General features: G+C 42.2%; 1 protein-coding gene across 1 annotated transcript in view; it reads left to right on the top strand.

Annotated features, from left to right (window-relative positions):
* The window catches only part of ppm1e (protein phosphatase, Mg2+/Mn2+ dependent, 1E), a gene marked incomplete at both ends in the record, with an annotated part of 87888 nt that overhangs the window by 879 nt on the left and 62286 nt on the right, over nucleotides 1–24723 (top strand). The window lies entirely within an intron of this gene.

Genomic DNA, 24723 nt, shown 5'->3' with positions numbered 1-24723 from the left:
TTAAAGTCGGTTTGACGAGCCTTTTCTTATTATTAGTTATAGTGAGATGAGATACAAAATACATCTCCCAGTTGTTGCCCAATCCTTTATTTCATTTAAAACATTAAACCAGCGTTTGAACGCGTTGTTTTAACTGTAAGGTTTTTGCAGTGTTTTGTGTGCAGGCCCCTGTCAGTGTGTGAGGAGGAGAGGTGAATCCCCTCGGTTTGTTTTTGCGTAGCTCGGGACGTCATTGATAGCTGGCGTCGCCATCACTCCGCTCTGGTCCTCATCCCATTATCCCATAGCCTGGAGGGAGGGCGGACGGGTCGCCTCGCGCTGTGATTGGATGATAGCCGGGTTGGTTGTCACGGAAACCTCAGCAGACGTGCAGCCAGAGAGCTGGCATCACTTTAATTTAACTTTTAATCTCTTGTTTTGAGAGTTTTAGACCTCTTGTTTCCGTTTCCTCTCGTAATATATTTATATTATCTATGTGTTCTTATCATTTGCTGACAGTTGTACCGGCCCAGGTCTAATTGATTGATTGATTGATTGAAGTAATAGCTATTTATTAGAAGTTTTGCATAGGAAAAGGTACAGTTTCATGACAGTACAGTTCACTGATACAAGGTCAACTAAAAGGAACCACTGCTTTTTCTTTCTTTTCTCCCCCCCACCCCCCATCTCTATTGGGTCTATGAATAAGAACCACTGCTGGTCTATGAATAAGCTTGAAAACGTTGTTCCGCGTCAGCGGGGGCCCGGCAACCAACTGTCCAATCACATCAGGGCCGTCCCTCCGGGCTATGGGCTGTCTCAGCGCATCTTCACGGCGGGCTAAAAATAGCTGCAGACACCGGTCACGCTATGAGCCTCAAATCGAAGCCAGATCGTTGCGTTCTAATAGCTTCTATTAACACTACACTAATAGGGCTTGTATGGTTGATAGTGATACATAGCCTACAACATCCCCACACACACACAGGCTCATAATAGCTAGTATATTATGTTATAATCTGCATTTTGAAAGCACATCATGCACTACTACTAACTAGATCAGTGATTCTGAGCCTTTTAAAGGTCAAGGTTTCAGGAGGATTCTATAGGCTATGTTTTTTCACATGAATCAAAATGCAAGATGTGTACTTGCTGGTGGAGAAGACCAAGCGAAGAGAGGGAGGAAGAGATTGAGGTTAAGAAGTAGAGAATGAAGCCCTATAACTTGAGCAGGGCAGACAAACTCTTCCCTGAGCCGTAATGCTCTCTTTGGCCTGATTTCGGGGGCCGAAATAGACGCAGGAAGTGTGCTGGGAATGACAGTGTTGGAAGTAGTCATCTGGGGCACAATGGCAAGGAGAGAACCTGTCTTGACTGTTTCCATCTTGATGTGACCTGGATTAAATGTACAATGTTTAATGGCAAAGTAACCTTCCTATCAACGCCTGGTACATACAATTAATGCTTCAAAAGGTTAGTGTAGTGGATTCTTGTAAGAGGAAAGTGGAGTAATTTCATGCATCCCTACTTAAATGAGTATTGGGAGTAGTGGCGAACTATTTCTGTAGAAGAGTCAGTTTAGTGTCTTTGTCATACGACAGGGCATAAATTAGAGCAGCGATTCCCAACCTGTGGCTCGGGGGCCCATTGGTGGGTCATGAGGATAATGCAATCCCCTTGCCTGCCATGGCCTCACTAATATCACCATGTAGATATTGGTCTGGAATCTCTGAGGTTTTCAAGGGGCGGATAAAGAAAAAAAGAAGCCTCTGGCGATAAAGACGCCCCATATTTGCATAGTGGACCCTGATTGGGCCCTCACTACTTAAGAGGGAGTGAAATCCAATCACAACTGAGCGGTGCCAGACCAAATCTGCAGAGGATTATTATAATAATTTTTTGCAATGGCAGATTCTCACAGGCTGGTAATCCAGCACTTGCAGCGTCGCAGGTTCGAGTCCCGATCCTGACCACATTTTCTACCAGTCACCCCCCCAATCTCTCCCCCCGTCAGCCTACTGTAAACCTATCAATAAAGGAAGAAAAAGACCCCAAAAAAGAAAGTGTGGGTACATAAAAATGCAGCAAACAAATACAAAACATCATAACTCCTAAATTAAATTAGGAACATACTTCCTTAACATCAATTTGTGTATTGAGTACCGAAGTCTGACGTCCCAACCACAACCCCTGGGCCATAAAAAATCCCTTGATATAAGAGATGTGTTCCAAAAATGTAATAAAACAAGTCTGGGCATTCTGCCAGTATCGTTTATTTTGATACAGTCTGTAATCTGTAGGCGTGCTTGTATTTTCAGTTTATTTGGATAAATTAGTAATTTTCTGGCTTCTGTTTATGCTTGGGCAAAATGCCTGGTCATTTTATTTTTTTGTCATTTTAAAACACCGTTCTTATATTAAGTGATTTAAAGAAATGCAGTTGGATCTATGAATGGGTACATTATTTGATGAAAGAGAACACAGAGCCGGCACACTGGAACCAGCTTCTGCAGTATTTTATTTGACCACTAAGGTGATGTTTTGAGCCTGGTTAGTCTGTATTTATTTGACTTTTCTGACACGCTGTGTCAGTGTGTAGATTGCTTGCCTATTTTGGAACAGGGCTTAATTGTTTACATAATACACATTGAATGTCCTGAAACAGAAACACATTCTAATGAATGTCCTCAAACGAAATTGAGTAAAAGGTCAAACATGACATTCGGTTGTCTAGGACTGTCCAAAATTGATGTGACACATTGAATGAACTTGTAGATTTGCTATTTTCAAATGACCGAAGTGTATACTATATACTGTATATAGTTGAAGTGGTTAATGTATGTTTTGTAATAATAATCAAAATTTAAAAAGTAACTAAAGTTTTCAAATAATTTTAGCAGAGTAAAAGTATAACATTTGTCTCTGAGATGTAGTGGAGTAGAAGTAAAACGTATGGGAAATTGGAAATACTCCAGTAAAGTAAAAACTGTATTTAATTACAGTACGTAAGTATGTGTACTTAGTTACATTACACCACTACATCTACGCCAGAAGAAACCAAAGTTGGCGGCTTGGCTCATGACCCGTGCCCCACCGACTTCCATGGAGCTAACTTTAAATGGACTATTAGGCTGAGTATTTATTGTGAAAATGTGTGTCAGTGATGCTCTAACATTGCGTGTGATGACTAACTCAAAGTGTAATTCAGAATTTTTGTGAAACCCAGCTGTTTTCTCATGACCTTGGGTATTTTATAGTCTCTTCACCTCTCTCTCTCTCTCTCTCTCTCTCTCTCTCTCTCTCTCTCTCTCTCTCTCTCTCTCTCTCTGAGGCCGGGGGTTCTAAATGGACCCTTACAGGTCTGTAGTACACTCTCAGAGTTCTTTGAAATTGAAATATGTTTGAGAACCATATTATGCCATACATCAAAAGCTGAACATTTCTTCGCTGGAAGGCATTTACATTTTACAGTTGTCTCACTTCCCTCTTGTCTTCTCCCGAAGCTCTTTGAGGTTTGAACGTGGATGAAAGGTTGGGTTGTAAATGAAACAATTCATTAGTATCATTGGCGTACCAACAACAGCTGTTATCAGCAGGTGTTGAGGGCACTGCCGCATTGGCACATCATTATCATTTTGTCAGATCAGCTCCACGCAAAGCAGCCCTTTTGTCTCCTCACAATTTGTATTTTATTCAAATGTACACGTGGAGGGCTGTGGACAATGGTGGCACCTGCGCAAATAACTCAGAGAGTCTACAAATGCAACCAAAATGGACTATTTTACTCTCTATTGCAGTTGAGTAGCATTGCGTGGATGTGCAAAAAAATCTGAGATCATTCCCTGTTTAAGTTTACACTGATGCAAGCACACGATCTCCTACTCTGCTTGTTTCTCTGAATATAAATACGAATAGAAGTCAAATGCACACAAAAGGTTGTACACAAAAGTAAGCGAGGCGTTAGCCATAGGGATGCACTGATATCTTATCGGTATCGGGTCCCGATATGACTGAATTAAGTCATATTGGGAGATCAGATATCGGACACGACGTCACCGATCCAAGTCACAGATGAAAAATAATAATAAAAAAGTCTCTGGCTTATAAATATGCAACAATTGTTAGCCCATAACCAAACATTTTAGCATATACTGTATTGGTGCAGCATTATTGAGGAAGTCGCATGGAAATTATAAACCTTTCACAAGCGAGACCTTAAACAGGCCCAAAGAATTATAAAAGCAATATAAAACAACAGATAAAAGCAACAATAGATGAACACCTTTATTGCTCCCCTGATGGAAATCAGTTGTCATGGCAGTAGTGCAGTTGGAGACCAAACAGCACAGATGCAGATACAATCTAAATAAATAGTAAAGTAAACATAAGAGTGTACAGGTAGGCTACTGACATACAGGGATCAGGAATAGTGTACCAAAAACCAACAGGAGATTCAGTGCATGGCTCAAGACGGGAGGTGCAAGCTGTTCCTCAGCGGTGGGGTATGGGGACAACCAGGGGTCCAAGATGGACCCACACCGGTCTGTAACTCTGAGAATGTACGAATTGGAACCAAATGGACCCACGATGGTCTGTAACTATGAGAATGTACAAATTAGAACCAAATGGACCCTTACTGGGTCTGTAACTCTGAGAATGTACGAATTAGAACCAAATGGACCCTTACTGGTCTGTAACTCTGAGAATGTACTAATGGAACCAAATGAACCTGTACAAAACAACAACTGGGGGTTCCTTTAAATTAGAATGGTAGAGAATTACTGCTCGCTGCACGGACCACACACACACACACACACACACACACACACACACACACACACACACACACACACACACACACACACACACACACACACACACACACACACACACAGCAGCAGCAGCCTCCTCTTTACATCAGCCAGTGTGGGAGACTTCCGCCGGGCCGGGCTCCCTCCCTCCCGGTGGCATTTCCTGTGTGTGTGTGTGTTTGTGTGCGTGTGCGTGTCGCCGGCCGGTGCGCACGCTGTGCAGCCAACGTCAGCGCAGCCTCCTGTCATGCAGCCCCGCTGATTAGTTTGTCTCTGGGCTGAACATCTAATAATAGACTCCACGAGGAGGCAAGAGATCGCTTTCCTAGCCCCTGTTGTGCGCGCGTGCGTGTGCGCGCGTGCGTGTGCGCGCGTGCGCGATCGACGTTTGCCTTTTAAATGATGACAGATGAGGAGAATAAGATTGCGATTTCCCCCATGCTGGAGGCGGTGCGGAGAGGGGAGGGGGTTTGGGGGGGGATGTACATTTTAAACCAGAGAGAAACGTGTTGTGTGTGTGTGTGTGTGTGTGTGTGTGTGTGTGTGTGTGAGTCAACATTCCTGGAGGGGGGTGGGTGGTGGGCCATGGGAGGGGTGGGGGGGGCTCAGTGGCAAAACGAGGCATCAGCCCACGCATCCATCCATCCGCTCTCGGGAGAGAAGACGGTGTTCCTTTTTTAAAAGATCATTTTGAAGTCATTTCTAACCTCTTACACTGTTCTATTCTTAGTAAAAACGGACCTGAGTTGGTGCACTCTCCCCCCATGTTCTGTACACAGAATGTCTTGGCTGAACATGGCCCATGTACAAGCTATATTATAAATATTCTATGATCTGCTATTTTAGGTGGATGTTCCTCCCAGGACAGCCATGCCAGGGCTCAAGTGGTTAAAGACCGCTAAGTTTACAAGTCATAGATTTGTTACCCAAATAAGGCCTTCCTGAATCCTGACCCAACCCCACGTTGTTGTAATGTCAAAACGAGCGGGGGTGTAGAAACATTACCTCCAAGAGCACGCTTATGTGCACTATTTCATATTTTTTGCCTTCTTGTAGATCTGCTATTTAGGCATCACTCAAAGGAGCATAAAATGGGGTTCAACCACTTAAACCCGCAAACTTCTTTGCCTTTTTTTTATTATTATTTTGAAAAACATTTTTAAATAGTTCAAATAGCTGATCTGCAAATTGTCAATATATTTAGTATTAGTTTTAGTCATCACAGCTTAGTTTTTATTTAGTTATTATTTAGTTTTCGTCAGTGAAAAAAACACAGTCGACAAAAAAGAAATCGTCATAGTTTTAGTCGATGAAATCAACACTGCTGGGTCTTCTGGTGAAAATAAGAGCATTATAATGGCGTGTAAAACTGAAAACCTAGAATTTTCCACAGACAAAACCAAGTCTTGCCACGGACACATGTATCCGTGTACGGACATGTTGATGACCCCTGCGTGGAGCAAAGGTCACTAGCCAGGGTCGAACCTGAGGCGTTGCAAAGTGCTTGTAGCAACGCGTCAGCTCCCAGAGACAGACAGGGTTTGGTGGGAAGCTATGCCGCACAGCAACTGGTTCCTGACTATTTAGCTCAAGACCCAAAAGAGAAATTAGACGTTTGCCCGGGACCCAAACTAGTGAAAATAGCATGTCTACAAACTTTTAATACATTTATTTATTTATTGGAAATTAATAGATTCAATTGTATTATTATAATTATTTGTAATGAAATACCTTTGAAACATTTTGGAATCTTTTTTAATCGATGATTTTGTTTTTTGTTTTTAATCTTTTTAAATATATATTGTTTTAATGTAGGAAAGGGGGGGGGGGGCGTGCGTGCGTGCGTGCGTGCGTGCGTGCAGTATGTGGGTGCGGTTCCCCCAGGCCGCCTGTAAAACCAATCAAGATATGACCAGGATTGAATGCCCCCCCCCCCCCCCCCCCCCCCCGCTGGGAGAACTGATAGACAGTAATTGAGAGAGAAGAGGCTCTCCTCAAACCCCATTAACAGCCACGTCCTCCACAGCTGTAAACAAGCACAATTCAGCTTCCTCTGACGCGCACACACACACACACACACACACACACACACACACACACACACACGGACATACGCACGCACACACGGACATACACACGCACACACACACACACTATCATTATCAACCAGTACACCGATTGATGAGTATTGAGATATTTTTACTTGATTAAAAATTGCATTTTACCACAATAGAGACATCCTCTGTTACAAGTAAAGGGCCTGTGTTAAAAAATATATATAACATGAGTGAAAGTAGAAAAGTATTGGCATCAAAATGATACCTAAGTAACAAGTATAAGTACTCAAGTACTACTATTTTCCCAGGAATCTGTCAAAACATTTGAAATATATACTGTGCATCTCAAATGTTTACCTATTTTCAAGATTTATTTTGAAAATAGCCAATGTACTGTATATATACGAGGGTTACCCCCTAAAAGACCCCTGGGGGTCCCCGGACCCCACTTTGAGACTCAGTGGTGTGGTGGCAGGGAGGGAGGGAGGGAGGGTGACGGGGGATTTGCATGCTGACACGTGTCTCTCAACCTCATCAGACAGACGGAGCAGGAAACTCAACCAAACATGGATTAACCACAGCAGGAAGGAGTGTGGTTTAAAAATAATCCCAAGTTGGGGAAGTGATCGGCCAACCACTAACCACTAGTAGGCCTGTCACAATTATTACATCTAATTACGTCTAATCACAATACTTTGACAGAATCGCAATTATTTTGTCATAATCGTTACGTGTTGAAAATAGTGGAAATAGCAGATATACAAGCGTCACAACGCGTTGTATCTTGTAGATCGGCTATTTCCTCTATCAATCTTCTATTTTAAGTTGTCAAATATGTCAGTAATTTATTTGTATATTTAGGTTGTGTGTCATATCTGCCATGATGTGCAACTTCAAAGACTACAAGCCAAACAGAAATGTTATTGTCAATGACAAAAACACAATTAAATCGTTAATCGCAACTATTTGAGTGACAATTAATCTACAAGCTCACAATGTATCGCGCTGTGATGCGTTGTGAGCTTGTACTGTAGATCTGCTATTTTTCAGAGCGCAACACCCAAGCGCAACCAAACATAAAAAGGACTTTAGTTCTACTGGAGCTCTTCTCCACTAGTCCCTGCCTAACATTTTAGTCTAGTTATTATTTGTTCTCTTCATGCAATTACAATATGCTGTGACATGTATTCTGTTTGTTCCAAGCCCTGCATCTATAAGAGGGGAGACAGACTAGTGAAAACATTGAAAGACCACTATGCTTACCACAAGAGTTGCCATAGAAACCAGTGATGCCTCATTGGTCTATTAATGGCACAGATGGAATGGGTTTGAATGTCCAGAATCTTTGTCTAAATATACTTTATTCTTTGGGGGGGGGGGGTATCAGCAAACTCATTACCTTTTGATCATTTTAAATATCATATTTGTGAGAGGATCCTACGTTTGAGACTATAGCATGTACAGTAGGGTAGCGCAGTCGGTAGAGCGCTCACCTTTGGACCACAAGGTCAAGGATTCGATCCCGGACGGGCACTTCCAAATCCGTGTACGAGTAGCGTGGCTTGATCTACAAGCAGTGCTTGTAGATCGGCCGTTTTCACTAGTTTAAATCATTTTTAAAATGATAAATACAATACTGGCTTTCAAGCCGTTTCAAGGGGCACACTTGACCCTTCTCAGGGGCACACCAAAGGTCCCCAGGCACAGTGGTTGAGAAACACTGGTCTAGGACATTTTAACAGGGATAGACCCCCTGCGTTCTCGGCTGATACAAACGACAGGCCCCTCCGTCCTACTTACTAACTTACTTACATACAGTGTTAATTTAACTCTGGGAGTGTACAAATGGAACCAAATGAACCCTTATGTGTCCTTAGGTTCCAAACCAAGAGCTGTACATCCTGGGTTTTACTGTGTACATATGGCTACACTATAAATAGAACTACTGTATATAGTAAGTGGTGTAAATATACCAAGCTTACACGGTGTTGATGATTCATTATTCATGACAAAGGCTAGTCGGACATGGTTTATTGAAAGGCAGTGCAGCTGTCAAAGTGCACACCCACGCCGTCGTCATTGGATATGGTCGCTGTCGGGCAGAAACCTTGTATCTCCGTATTTCACAGTTTCATGTTGTCTTTGGCAGATTAACGCCCTACTTGGTCATCCGAGAATGTCGCACTAAAGAAGTGAAAATAGACGATTTGTAAGTTCACAACGAGGTGCATTGCAGCGTGTTGTGACGTTGTAGATCGTCTGTTTTGCGGTGCTATTTTCGAATGTTTAAAAGTGAGCGCTGCTTTTAACCCACTCCACACCAATGATTCACAAAGTTCTCCTTCCAACATGCAACTCCTTGCAACCATTATAGAGGGTATGCGTGTGACATCATCATCATACCAGGAAGTTATGCGGGAACGCCTAGTAAGTGGCAAAAAACTACTTTCTGGCCTTGACAGCCCATACATCAAAACAGAAGAGTCCTATCTGATTGCATTAAACGACGTTAAACTCACTTTGCCACTCACTTTGCCACTTTTTCACTATGCCTCCGTATACCCTCTATTATTTAAAGTTGACTTATAAACTGTTAAGTTGCAAGGAGCTGCGACTAGTTGCATTGGTGCGCTTTGGTCTTTAGCCTGCTCAACAGCACCACTTGAAGTCTAGGTCACCCAGTGGTATTGCAGCTGTTGAGGCCGTACTCATACATACGGACAGACAGACAGACATACACACTCGGTTAAGTGTTGGAGCGATAGGCACCGCTCAATAATAACAAAACAAAAGGAACGGTTTCGGACATACAGGGTTTTCGACCCGACATCGACGGATGTAGTAAATGTTGAACCTAGCGCCCGGGGGTGTTTTAATCAGGTGATTTATTGCACTTTATGTCATAGCATAGGGTTTGGAGAGAGGGAACATAAAATGTAATATGCCAGCCACTCCATTACTGGATCACTGTGTCTGCTTAGCTTCAGGACCATGGACAGCTGCTGCCAAAGGAGACGGCCAGCGGCACTCAATCCAAAGAGTGAGCTCTTTGGTTATTTAGTGTTATTAACCCATTTGTGAGCTTGTAGATCTGCTATTTTTGAAAAATCATGATCTTTGAATATATCTACTTAAAAGCGAACATTTGTAACTCAAATATTTACTTCTGGGTGGTCCCTGGAACAACATATTTTGAGATGGGGGTCCGTGGCCAAATACCTGTAATTTTGGGGGTCCTTGACATGAAAAGGTTTGAGAACAGCATGATTTAGGGGAAGGATTTAGAAGTCGAGTCAAAGATCGGGTCAAAGATATTCAAAGACTTGCACTCATTTTCACGATTTTTCAAAAATAGCAGATCTACCAGCTCGCAGCGCGGCACTCGGTGCCGCGCTGTGAGCTTGTATATCTGCTATTTTTCTAAAGTTAAAGCATAAAATAATGGTTAAAGTGGTTCAAATCTAACGCGACTCGGGCGCATTCCAGGTATTTGAGAGTTAACGTAGAGTTAATTCAGTGTTTCTCAAACTTTTACATTTCAAGGTTTCCCCTTAAAGGGATATTCCACTTTCAACAGGGAAACACCTTATAGGGTGTGCCAAATGTAGTTCTAAGAGCGGCCATTTCTTGGGACAACACAGCCTTACACAGGTGTTCTGATTAGACTATAGCATTAGTTCTATGCAATCAAACAATTGAAACACCTGTGTTTTGTCACAAGAAATGGCCGCTAAGGACTACAATGACGTAGCCGCTGGCACACACTATAGGCTTTTCTCCACACACACACACACACACACACACCCATTGAAACTTCAAACTCCATTTTAACCATGATAGATTCATTAAAAACACCCATTATTTTTTTCTGGTGACTCATTATACCATCCTATTACCTGAGCAGGCCATTTTTCAATAACCTTTTTCATTTATTTTTAATAATTATTTGGGAAAATGGAAAAAATGAAATACAAAAAATAATTATTAAAAATAAATGAAAAAGGTTATCGAAAAAACACGGCCTGCTCACGTATGAGGAGGGTAATCAGTCATCAGAAAAAAATAATGTTTGTTTTTAATGAATCTATCATGGTTAAAATGAAGTTTGAAGTTACAATGGGTGTGTGTGGGGAGAGGCCCTGGGCCTGGAGGGCCTGGTAACATTTACATCAAATATCTAAATATTGAATCAAGCAAATTAAAAACTGTTCAGGGTGTTCATAAAAGCCTGATTAGACGATAAAATGACAAAAGGTTTTTTGAAAGTGGAATATCCCTCTAAGTCCAAGGTGCAGTTGGCTCTCAGAAGCAGACATGTGGCTCCCTCAGTGGGCAGACGTGGCCTAGTATAGTCTAGCCCTCAGGGTCAAGGACACAGCTCACCTACCTTTCATACAGTCCAGACCTCCCAAAGGCCTTCGACGCAGTGTTTCTCAGCCCTGTTCCTCTCAAGCCAAGGACCCTCTGATATGAATTAGGCCACGCGGGCCCCCCAAAGTACACTTTCCCAAACTGGTACCAGGGGCGTCACAAGGGGGGGAAAAGTGGTACTGAGTTACTAGGGGCCCAAGGTGGAGGGGCCTTAATTATTTTATACTTTAGCTATTGAAAAATAGCAGATATTTTGAGTGCCGCGCTGCGAGCTTGTAGATCTGCTATTTTTGAAAAAGTCGAGAAAATGTGTGCAAATTTTGCTTCTTGGGGGTCCCTGGAACTAAATATAAATATTTTGAGATGGGAGTCCATGGCCAAATACATGTCCTTCACATGAAAAAGTTTGAGCACCACTGACAAAGAAACATAGGTTTTTCAAAAAACCGTAGAAAGATTTAGAAGACATTTTATACAATCGGGTCAAAAATATTTATGAAATCGGGTCAAAGACTCGCACAAATTTTCACGATTTGTATATCTGCTATTTTTCAATAGTTAAAGCACAAAATAATGCATAATAATGCGTTCCCAGTCTAAATGGGTTAAACCCCCTCCCCCTATGAAGAACATTCATGGGGGGCCCGCAGTGAATCTTTGTACCCAGGGCCCAGGATTTGGTGCGACACCCCTGACTGGTACGAATGCTGTGCAGCACACTTGGTCTTTCAACAAGACAAATGTCCACATGTCTTCCCCCCCCCTTCTCTGCTCCCTCCATTGGCTCCCAGGAGAGTACAAAACACTGATGTTGGCCTCGGCAGTTGGCACAGGAAAGTTTGAGAACTACTGTGTCATAGGGCTGTGGCTCTCAATTATTTTGGGGTGTCCCCAGATGATTAACTTAATGTTAACATTGTTTTCTCACTCAACATTAAACAGACCAATATACAGTATACGTGTATACAGGTATCTGCAGATTTCTAAACTGACAAATTAAGGACTTTTAAGACCTTTTTAAACATGGTTATTTGGAGGTCGCTGCCTGAAAAGGTTGCCAACCCCTGTCATAGGGGACAGGCAGATGTAGAAAGGACCCAATGAGTGGATGCGATGGTTGCTGCATGTGGTGAACAAGCTAAAACACCTTGGAGTGGTCTTACATAAGAGACCACCGCCCCCGGACCATATAGGAAACACTTTGCTGCAAACAGCTCTGTGGTGCTGTAAAGTAACTAAGTACATTTACTCCAGTACTGTACTTACTTAGGTACAATTCAGTAATTTAGTAACCGGATCATTTTCTATACTTTTACTTCTACTCCGCTACATCAAATATTGTACTTTTTACTCCATTACAATTATTTGACAGCCTTAGTTGCTGGTTACTTTGAAGATTTAGATTATTATCACAATACTCGGGTAAAAAGAAAGTACTTTTTCCACTACATTGCTGCAAAGATCTCATTGCTGCCATTTAACAATACCTTCGTACTCTCATATGCCCCTGTCTCCATAGACTTCCATGTAATTCATAGTGCACGGATCATGCACACCCATGCCTAGATAATGCACCACGTGTGTCCACATTGCTCACAGCTTTCAAACAAAAAAATCCGAATGGAAATCCGTTCAGGCATTCATGAGATAGCAGCCATTATGTTTTCCTAAAATGTAAACAAAGATGGCTGCCATGTTTGAAAGATGGGGTTGCTATGGGGGTTAAACATGCAATTTCGCGATTGCTATCATGCCTACTACATTTTTTGGGGTCAAAACATTTTTTTTGATTTTTTTTTTCTTTTTCTTTTCAAAAACGGGAAATTTCCGGGTTCTACGGGCATGGCAGGGCGGTACAACGGGATTTTTCCGGAATTTTCGGCCATAGCAGCATATGAGTTAAGGAAGGACTATGAGCGATATTATCGTTTATCGTGATAAAAAAACACTCACGATAATCGTATCGTGGAGATTTATCGTGAAATTAGCCCTATTCACGACCCGCCCACTCAGCATCCCCCGGGTGCTGAAGTCCCGTTTTGAAGGGGTAAATCCTACTAGAGCCTATAGAGTTAGCACAGAAATCGCAAATTTAATGCAATTTCCGAATAGTAAAGTATAAAATACGGCTAGCATGATCAAGAACACAAAATAGTAAACGGCACAAAGCATTATAATTTACTTTACCGTTAGAAATAACGATTTGCTGGCTTTAAGTCCAGTATAGTTTCCCCTTCTAAATTGAAGTCAGCACCCGGGGAAAACTGAGAAACGGAAGTAGGTGGGCGGGCCGTGAATAGGGCTAATCGTCCTCTGTCATGCACTGGGATCAATTCACCTTTTATTTGACCTATTATTGGTAAAAGGTACTTAATAATATACTGTACGTACTTGATACAGACTTTTTGTCATTCTCTATCAAATGTCTTTGGCAAAGAATAGCCGACCTATTATATCCACATGACAATGGACTTTGATCATCGCAACAATATCATAAATCACGATTTCTTTTGTCACAATAATCGTTACATGAAATGTTCATATCGTCCCATCCCTATTGTCGCAGTGTTTATAAAATGAGCGCTGGCTCTCTCTCCGGGGACCCTCTGGGCTAGTGGGCGGCTGTCTGTCTGTCTGTCTGTCTGTCCGCTCCCTCCCAGGCTGTCTGTCTGTCCGCTCCCTCCCAGTCTTTTCATTTCAGTAAAAGAGGTCCTTGACCTCGTCTCTTCCTGTGCTTTGCCAGCCGGCTAATTTGATCGAATGCTATAATTGATTGGCTCGCCTCCCTCCATCCATCCCGCCAGTGGCGTCAGTTCAGGAAAAAGCTAAGGTATGGCAACATGACTGGTGTCTTGCCTTCGCGCGAGTGCAAGACACCAGTCATGTTGCCTTACCTATAGCAACAGGCATGATACATTTATTTTAAGAAGTACATTTTATGTTTTCCCCCCGTTTCTACGGTTTCTTGGGCTGGATATGGCAGCCTGGAACGGTTGTTCAAGTGCAGCTAAACTTGTTAGTAAACAATTAACAATAATGCATTGCACATGTGCAGCTGACCTGCGGAACCTGGGAATATACGATTTTGTCAAGATGGGGAGAATAAAAGTGTGTAGAATATAATTATAATTCCTTGTTAAAGTGACCATTTTAAATGTTGCATTCGTAGTTACCGGTATTTTAATGTAATTTAACAACATAATAACCAGCACAGATAGACAAAGAGACATTCATGGATTTATATTTAAAAGTAACTTTTATTTCCCCCCCTGGACCCAGGGTATGGCAGCTGCATACCCAATTGACACCCCTGCATCCCGCCATCCCTCCCTCCCTCCTTTTTACTCATTCCCAAAAAAGTTATTTCTTTTCATGAATTAATAACAAAATGCAAATATATTTTCAGTAATTTCATGAAGAAATCAAAGAAAAATCTACAAAATTCTATAAATTAGAACACAAATGTTAAAGAAGTAGTGAAAACAGCCGATCTACAAGCACATGATCGATCTGCTGTTTTCACAAGTTTGGGTCCTGGGCAAACGTTGTCTTTTGGGTCTCGAAATAAAAAGTTTGGGAACCACTGCTCTACCATATAGTAGGGATGGGACGATATGAAAATGTCATATCACGATTATTGTGACAAAAGAAATCGTGATTTACGATATTATCGCGATAATCAAAATCCATTATCCTGTGGCGGAACATTTGCCCAAAAATTGCAGATATACAAGCTTGTAGATCGGCAATTGTTTTGGCAAAGACATTTGATAGAAGACTGTATCAAGTACGTATATTATAAGTACCTTTTACCAATTACAGAGGTTTAACTGGTAATGGATATGCAGCTCCGCAAATAAAAGGTAAATTGATCCCAGTGCAGTGTACGGAGGACGATATCACGATAAATTAAATCTCCACGATACGATTATCGTGAGTGTTTTTTTTTATCACGATAAACGATAATATCGCTTATCGTCCCATCTCTACCATATAGATTGGAAAAGATTACATTTATTCTTCAAAAAAAAAGGTTACACAGTGCGACTTTAACTCGGATACTCTTTTCGAACGAGACCAATCATCAAAAATAGGTAATAAAATAAGTGGGTTTAAATGCAATGACATTGCCTCTTTCATTCCCATTGTGGCACGCGGCACAATGGAAGACGCATCTCATCCACTTCATCATGGTTGAAGTGAGGTTCGGCAGCCTCCTCTGTACAAAACATGCAGTCAAAAGGCTTTGTATGGAAACAGCGTAGAGTGGATAAATAGACCGCCTCTCTCTCTCTCTCTCTCCCCAGGGGCGTCACAAGGGGGGGGGAGTGGGACTGAGTTACTAGGGCCCAAGGTGGAGGGGCCTTCATTATTGTATGCTTTAACTATTGAAAAATAGCAGATATACAAGCTCGTAGCGCGGCACCGAGTGCCACGCTGCGAGCTTGTTGATCTGCTATTTTTGAAAAGTTGTGTAAAATGTGTGCAAATCTTTGAATACATACACGTCAAACATTTGTACGTCAAATTTTGCTTCTGTGGGGGTCCCTGGAACTAAATATTTTGAGATGGGGGTCTGTGGCCAAATACATATCCTCTTGGGGGTCATTCACATGAAAAGGTTTGAGCACCAGTGACAGAAACACAACGTTTAAAAAAAAAAGAAGGATTTGAAATATTCACGATTTTTCAAAAATAGCAGATCTACAAGCTCGCAGCGCGGCACTCGGTGCCGCGCTGTGAGCTTGTATATCTGCTATTTTTCAATAGTTAAAGCACAAAATAACGCATAATAATAAGGCGTTCCTAGTCTAAATGGGCTAAACCCCCTCATCCCCCTATGAAGAACATTCATGGGGGGGCCCGAAGTGAATCCTTGTACCCAGGGCCCAGGATTTGGTGCGACACCCCTGTCTCTCTCCCAGACATTGTGAGGCTGTTGTTTGTTGGCATACTGTTCAGAGTGCTTTGTGTCCGGGGTTGCTGTCAGAGTCTATTACAGCGCTCCTGTATTGTCTGTTCGCAGCGCGCCTCCATTAGAGACTGATCCATGCCAGAGTTATGGGGGTCTGTCTGACTCTGATCCCAATTTTCTAAGAGCAGTGGTTTCTCAAAACCTCCGAATTGATGTGTTTGGCCATCTGAAAATGTTACATCATGTTCCCCCAGAAGAAAAGATCTGTATTAACAAAAGTCTAATTTTGATATTAATGGTTGCCAGGGATGTAATTAATTAATTCGGTAGAGCTTCTGCTTCTGCTTTTTCAGTGTTTTTATCTGATTTATGCTCCAAGACTACCTGGCTGCATACACTAGGGTCCTGTTGAGGTCCACGGGAGACAGGAACCTCAACAAGTGGCAGGAAGTGACCTCACACCTCTTTCTTGCTCTACCCCATGGAGGTTAAGTTTAGGGTTAGGGGTAGAGTTGGGTTGTCTAAAAGATAACATGTACACATAGCGACAATGCGGCTCAAAGGGACTGTAGTGCCTTGGACTGCAAGGCAGAGACGTCACGTGACCTCCACAAGCGGCATGAAGTCACTTGCGCACTGTGAGGTCACTTCCTGCCACTTGTTGAGGTTCCTGTCTCCCGTGGACCTCAACAGGACCCTAGTGTCTGCAGCCAGGTGCTGCTCGATTTTTGAGGCTCTATGAACACAGCGCTGGTCCCGGAATAATCCGATTACATTTAGGAAACGTTACATCCTGACTTAAGTCAGTAAAAGTACTCGACGGTCGGATTTGAAATCCCGACTTTAGTCTGGATAGGCACTCTGTGTGTAAAAGAAACCCCCTCATAAATAGCACAAGGCAAGCTCGAGGGGGTTCTATAGTCCTAGACCAGTGATTCTCAACCTGTGGGCATTGCAAGGGGCCCACAAAAGATGTATAGATGATCATGTAACATTAATCATTCATGAAAATAATATACTTTTACTGCTCCTAGTATCGACGATGGTCGATCTCTTGTATAGTATTGTATGTCTGCATGTGTCTTGATGAATTGAATACACAGGACCACAATGTTATCCTGTACCTCTCTACCTTTTGCAATCTGCATTTTCTTTAACATTCTTGAACATTCACCAAAAGTCAAACAATGGCCTCTATAGATTTAATAATGAGATGACATTTCATAAAATAAATATTCACTAAATTGCCAATCCGTGATGTCGGTGTCACTTCCTGGTGGCCAAGCCGTCGTATTGTCATTTAACAGCAGACTAATAATCAGAACAGGGCGTCCACTTAAATCCCTCATGTACTGTCTCAGAACAAAACGACCTCCTTTCTGCACTGAACTAGTTTCACAACCTGAAACAATGAGATACACTTCTGCTCTACCGTCTTGAGATGATGCTAACATCAGGTACATTCACTCCTGGATGTGTGGACACCATCACAGTTAAAGACAGTGCAACAGATTAATAAAACAACAACAATAACATTGTGGAATGTGGAAAAGGTAGTAGTAGTAGTAGTAGTGGACAAGTATATCGTCGTTGTCGGGCAGAAACCTCGTATCTCCCAAGTTTCAAATTTGTAAGTTCTTTCGTAAACTAAGTAAAGCCCTGATTCACCATACAAGGCGGTCGCACAAAAGTAGTGAAAACAGCCGATCTACAAGCACACAACGCCTCGCGCTGCGAGTTGTTATAAAATCAAACCTCGGTTCGAAGTGGAGTGGTGAATCTGAGCAGCGTGCGTGCGTACGTGCGTGCGTGCGTGCGTGCGTGTATGTGTGTGTGTGTGTGTTGAGTGTGCCTGGCCTGCACAAAACAGCGCCCCTCCTTTAACTAGTGTGTTGTGTGTGGCCACTCAAGGTATTGCCAGGCTACGGACACCCACCCAGCCACCCACGGACATACCCACGGACATACCTGTCTATTGGGAGTGCTTTCACCACTCCAAAAACGTCACTTTAGAAATGTGCAGATAGCCTGTATACACGGTATATAACGGTATGCCCTATAGTAGCATTGGATGTGGGTCTATCCCAGGCTGGGAAATTACTTGCTGGAAGTAATCCCTTAATCAGGGTCTCTCTGGGATTACCATTGAGGACAGCCCACCCGGCCCACCACAATGGATGCCACTAATTCAGGCTGCAGAGTCTAGTTTTTATCAGCTCGTGGATAGTGATGGGATGATAAGCGATATTATCGTTTAATGTGATAAAAAAAAACACTCTCGATAATCGTATTGTGGAGTTTTAATTTCATGTGAAATCGTCCTCCGTCATGCATCAGGTTCAATTCACCTTTTATTTGCCGAGCTGCATATTATCCGGTACCATTGAAACCCTCTATAATTGGTCAAATTATAGAGGGTTTGTACTAAGTCTTTTTTTCACTCTCTACCAAATCTGTTGTGAGCTTGTAGATCTGCTATTTTTTGGCAAATGTTCCGCCTTAGAATAATGGATTTTGATTATCGCGATAACATCGTAAATCGTGATTTATTTTGTCACAATAATCGTGACATGAAATGTTCATATCGTCCCATCCCGAGTCATAGAATACGGCCTGTTCAACATCTCCTCCTCCAGACCAACCTTCCCTTGTTTGCATCGTTCTCACAATAGCCAATGAGAAGGGCCATTTCCCCTCATTTGCATCGCTCCCGTCACGCTTCCAGGCTATGGGATGGATAATGGAGGGGGGGTGTGGATGCCTAGGCTATGGGGTAATACTGAAAGCCGAATCACGGTCCATCATTTCTCTATAAATAGCCCTGTCATTCATTTTGATAATAATCAAAAGAATACCGCACAATTTGTGCATCCCATATTGCGGGAAGCAGCCTTTAGTTTCCAAAGATGGGACGAGCGGGTGTGTGTGTGTGTGTGTGTGTGTGTGTGTGTGTGTGTGTGTGTGTGTGTGTGTGTGTGTGTGTGTGTGTGTGTGTGTGTGTGTGTGTGTGTGTGTGTGTGTGTGTGTGTGTGTGTGTGTGTGTGTGTGTGTGTGTGTGTGTGTGTGTGTGTGTGTGTGTGTGTGTGTGGCATTATTAGTCTTTGTTATGCTAAAGAAAACAACAAGTACGACCTGATATTGACTTATGTCATTTCTAGTTTCGTTCCTGTCTCTCCATATTCTAACCTTTCTGTGTTTTTTTTCCTGTAAATGAACTTGATCATACTAAAGCGTCACACAAAAGCATCAAAAGTAGCAGATTCACAAGCTTGAGCTTGTAGATCTGCTACTTTTGAATCCTGAACATTTCTGGTTTTGGGTCTTATGTGGTTTCTACGCGACAGAGATGATATTATAGTGTTGTTTTTGTTTGGTTTTAAAAAGAAATGCTTGTTGGGCCGTGCATGGCTATCGTTCACGGATTCAACTTTATTGTTATATCACAGTTGTAAAAGTGTAGGTATAATTATTGTTCTCTTCTGGGTATCCCTTTCTGATGGGGGGGTCTGCGGCCAAATGCATACCATTTTGGGGTCCTTGGCATGAAAAGGTTTTAGAACTGCTCATTTAGAAGGTATTTGGAGGGTGGCCCTCAGGTTTTAATGTGTGAAATGTGGTTAGAATGTTTCTTTTATCATCAAGACATATAAAGCCCTCCTCCTCGGGCTGTGTAGCAGCATGACCACAAAGTGGGACATGCATGGCTGCCATTTAGGCCATGTCCACGCTAATGCAGATACATCTTAACCACTTCCACCACCGTGTCCCCATTCTGGAGCATGTCGTAATGCGCACAACGTTTGAAAGTTGCAGATCTGCTATTTGGATTTGAAAAAAGAAACAGATCAATAGACCCCTCCTTGGGGGACACCGGTGAAAGAAGGATAAGCGTTTTTCTCCACTTTGGCGGAACGTTTTTGACTACTGAAAAGCCATTTTTGGCTAAAACGGATTGTTTACGAAACGTTCTCCGAAGTCAAATGCATTTTGAAAGCGTTGGTGTTGTGTCGTAACGCGGTGTTGACTGGGGAAAACATTGCTTTTCTAAGAAGGTTGATCTAAGATTGTCTTGTTGTGCCAAACATCCAAAATGGTGTCAATGGCTACAAATTCGTTTTTTCTGGTTTTGATTGTTGCTTTTGAATGCCTCTGTCCCTGAGATATGGGCAGTGAATATCTACTGTATCCCTGAGATATGGGCAGTGAATATCTCTGTATCCCTGAGATATGGGCAGTGAATATCTACTGTATCCTTGAGATATGGGCAGTGAATATCTACTGTATCCCTGAGATATGGGCAGTGAATATCTACTGTATCCCTGAGATATGGGCAGTGAATATCTACTGTATCCCTGAGATATGGGCAGTGAATATCTACTGTATCCTTGAGATATGGGCAGTGAATATCTCTGTATCCCTGAGATATTGGCAGTGAATATCTCTGTATCCCTGAGATATGGGCAGTGAATATCTACTGTATCCGTTAGATATGGGCAGTGAATATCTCTGTATCCCTGAGATATGGGCAGTGAATATCTACTGTATCCGTTAGATATGGGCAGTGAATATCTCTGTATCCCTGAGATATGGGCAGTGAATATCTACTGTATCCGTTAGATATGGGCAGTGAATATCTCTGTATCCCTGAGATATGGGCAGTGAATATCTACTGTATCCTTGAGATATGGGCAGTGACTATCTCTGTATCCCTGAGATATGGGCAGTGAATATCTACTGTATCCTTGAGATATGGGCAGTGAATATCTCTGTATCCCTGAGATATGGGCAGTGACTATCTCTGTATCCCTGAGATATGGACAGTGAATATCTACTGTATCCCTGAGATATGGGCAGTGAATATCTACTGTATCCTTGAGATATGGGCAGTGAATATCTCTGTATCCCTGAGATATGGGCAGTGAATATCTACTGTATCCTTGAGATATGGACAGTGAATATCTCTGTATCCCTGAGATATGGACAGTGAATATCTACTGTATCCCTGAGATATGGACAGTGAATATCTACTGTATCTCTGAGATATGGACAGTGAATATCTACTGTATCTCTGAGATATGGACAGTGAATATCTACTGTATCTCTGAGATATGGACAGTGAATATCTACTGTATCCCTGAGATATGGGCAGTGAATATCTACTGTATCCTTGAGATATGGGCAGTGAATATCTATGTATCCCTGAGATATGGACAGTGAATATCTCTGTATCCCTGAGATATGGACAGTGAATATCTACTGTATCCCTGAGATATGGACAGTGAATATCTACTGTATCGCTGAGATATGGACAGTGAATATCTCTGTATCCCTGAGATATGGGCAGTGAATATCTCTGTATCCCTGAGATATGGGCAGTGAATATCTCTGTATCCCTGAGATATGGGCAATGAATGTCTTGTATCTCTGAGATATGGGCAGTGAATATCTACTGTATCCCTGAGATATGGGCAGTGAATATCTACTGTATCCCTGAGATATGGGCAGTGAATATCTACTGTATCCCTAAGATATGGGCAGTGAATATCTCTGTATCCCTGAGATATGGGCAGTGAATATCTCTGTATCCCTGAGATATGGGCAGTGAATATCTACTGTATCCCTGAGATATGGGCAGTGAATATCTCTGTATCTCTGAGATATGGGCAGTGAATATCTCTGTATCCCTGAGATATGGGCAGTGAATATCTCTGTATCCTTGAGATATGGGCAGTGAATATCTCTGTATCCCTGAGATATGGGCAGTGAATATCTCTGTATCCCTGAGATATGGGCAGTGAATATCTACTGTATCCCTGAGATATGGGCAGTGAATATCTACTGTATCCCTGAGATATGGACAGTGAATATCTACTGTATCCTTTAGATATGGGCAGTGAATATCTCTGTATCCCTGAGATATGGACAGTGAATATCTACTGTATCCCTGAGATATGGACAGTGAATATCTCTGTATCCCTGAGATATGGACAGTGAATATCTATGTATCCCTGAGATATGGACAGTGAATATCTACTGTATCTCTGAGATATGGGCAGTGAATATCTCTGTATCCCTGAGATATGGACAGTGAATATCTACTGTATCTCTGAGATATGGGCAGTGAATATCTCTGTATCCCTGAGATATGGACAGTGAATATCTACTGTATCTCTGAGATATGGACAGTGAATATCTACTGTATCTCTGAGATATGGACAGTGAATATCTCTGTATCCCTGAGATATTGGCAGTGAATATCTACTGTATCTCTGAGATATGGGCAGTGAATATCTCTGTATCCCTGAGATATGGGCAGTGAATATCTCTGTATCCCTGAGATATTGGCAGTGAATATCTCTGTATCCCTGATATATGGGCAGTGAATTGGCAGCACTAGCTGAGTGTATCAGAAGGTCAGTGGTTTTTATCCCAGGGCTGAACTCTTGACCCCGACAGCAACACATAACAACTTTATATCGATGCTGTCGGGCAGAAACCCTTTTATCTCCATGTTTTAATCTTTCTTGTTTTGTTTTTTTCTCGCAAATTAACGTCCTACTTGATCATACTACAACGTCACAGAAAAGCACCAAAAGCAGCGGATGTCGATTGTCTACTTTTGCTGTTTTTTAAATTTGAATGCTGAAAAGCAACAGTTTTGGACATATGAGATTTCCAGCTGACAGAGACGATTATTATGTTAACATTTTCCATCATGTAAATGTCGCCCTCAGCTAAATGAAATCAAGGAGATTCATGCATGAGATGTCTTTCTCATGCATTAGAAGGGACATGTCTTTTTTTTCCTTCCTCTTTTGAGGAAGGCAACAGCTGACTATTCAGTATTAACTCATTTTGTAGGGACCCCCTGCTACGCCCATCCCAAGCACCTTGAGAACCACTGATCTAAGCAGCATAGAAAAACGCAGCACGCAGCCTGCTGGCTCCAACCTGACATGGGGAGGCTTTGTAGTGTAGCTGAGACTTCACTGGAGTCTGGAGTGATGTGCGCTCTCTCTTGCTCTCTCTATTTCTTTGTTGTTTTTTCCCCTTAGAAGTCTAGCAGCAGAGTTGTGAATAGACTGCAACCTTTCAATGGAGTGTTTTTTAGGAACAGAGGTAAAAAGCGCATTGCAGCAGCAGTCCAACCTACTTGACATAAAAGCACCATCATCTTGTTGAGTTAGGAATGGTCACATTTTTTGGCAATATTTATTTCTGGAGATGAAAGTATGTTTGTTTTGGTAAGTTGATATAGGACTTTAAAAAAACTCAAATCACATTCTATAATAACACCTGGGCCTTGTTACTTCTGGCTTGATCAAGGGAGTCAGTTTTCCTATTACTGGTAGTCTATTAGTCTATTTAACTCATCCCTTTTTGCTAACTAATTGCGACCGTCAGGTCGCAGTTACTATCAAAACCTCCACTGGCTGTCTATCTGTCAGTCACGTCACGTCACGTCATGTCACGTCGCGTTACGTCGTGTCGTGTCGTGTCGTGTCACACTTTTCCCCTACTCATATCTCTGCCACCGTTACCCCTATACATGCCAAACTTTGCACACACACTCCTTGGCTGCCAAACCACAACCTCCACTCATTTCTCACCGTGAGGCAGATTCTTGCACGACACATTTTTGGACACTGTTCCTTCAGATTTTGCCCTAAAATCACGCAAAAAGTCATGTCTCCACATGGATCTGTCCCATTTCCCATATTCCCTCCTGATTGGCTACCATTGCCTTCTAAAGTTTGTGTATGCGACCTGACGGTTGCTTATCTCCCGATTTAGGGAGTCTTACTGGTATGATTTATGTCTTATATCCTTGTTGAACTGATTTATAAGGGCTTAAGAAAATCAAACCCTGGTTATACATATGGTTTATGTGGGGTGGAATCCTCATACGGTATGTCCAGAACTGTTACTATTCAGGGTTAGCCTGGGTGCCAGCCTGCTGCGTTGCATTCAGTGGGTTGGTTTTGTCACTTGGCTTCTCAGTCTGGGAAGCCCCCATTTGACTTGTATTTCCGAACGTTAACGAACTGTTAACGTAGGCAACGTTGTTGCTGATTGGATGTTCTTCCGTAGAACAGGGGTTCCCAAACTTGTTTTGTCTCAGGGCACCCCATAAATATTTTTTTAAACCGACTCATCCGAGGCACCCCAACATTATAATTTTCTCGCCCAGCACCTTATATTTATAGCATTGTCGGATGGAAACCTTGTGGGCCTATGTCCAAAACCGTTTTGTATTTATCATCTATAAAATGTACTAAACTAGTGAAAACAGCAGATCTACAAGCACACAACCGTTGTGTGCTTGTAGATCGTCTGTTTACACTAGTTTTGTGCGACAGTCTTGTAGGATGCAAGGCTTTGCTTTACCAAAAGACGTACACATTTGAAACTTGGAGATACGAGGTTTCTGCCCGACAGTGACGATATTTTAGTGATTATGTTGCGAAGAAAATGTTGAGATAATAGCCATTTTTAGAACTGGCTGAAAATACTTCAAGTTTAAAATGATACTAAATATTTTTGTGTCCAAGTGGCCAAATAAATTCCAAACATTATCAAATTATCTCGT

This window comes from Nannobrachium achirus (assembly GCF_963921795.1).
Source record: "Nannobrachium achirus genome assembly, chromosome: 19".
Classification (NCBI taxonomy): domain Eukaryota; kingdom Metazoa; phylum Chordata; class Actinopteri; order Myctophiformes; family Myctophidae; genus Nannobrachium; species Nannobrachium achirus.
This window is presented reverse-complemented; position numbering and strand designations above follow the sequence as displayed.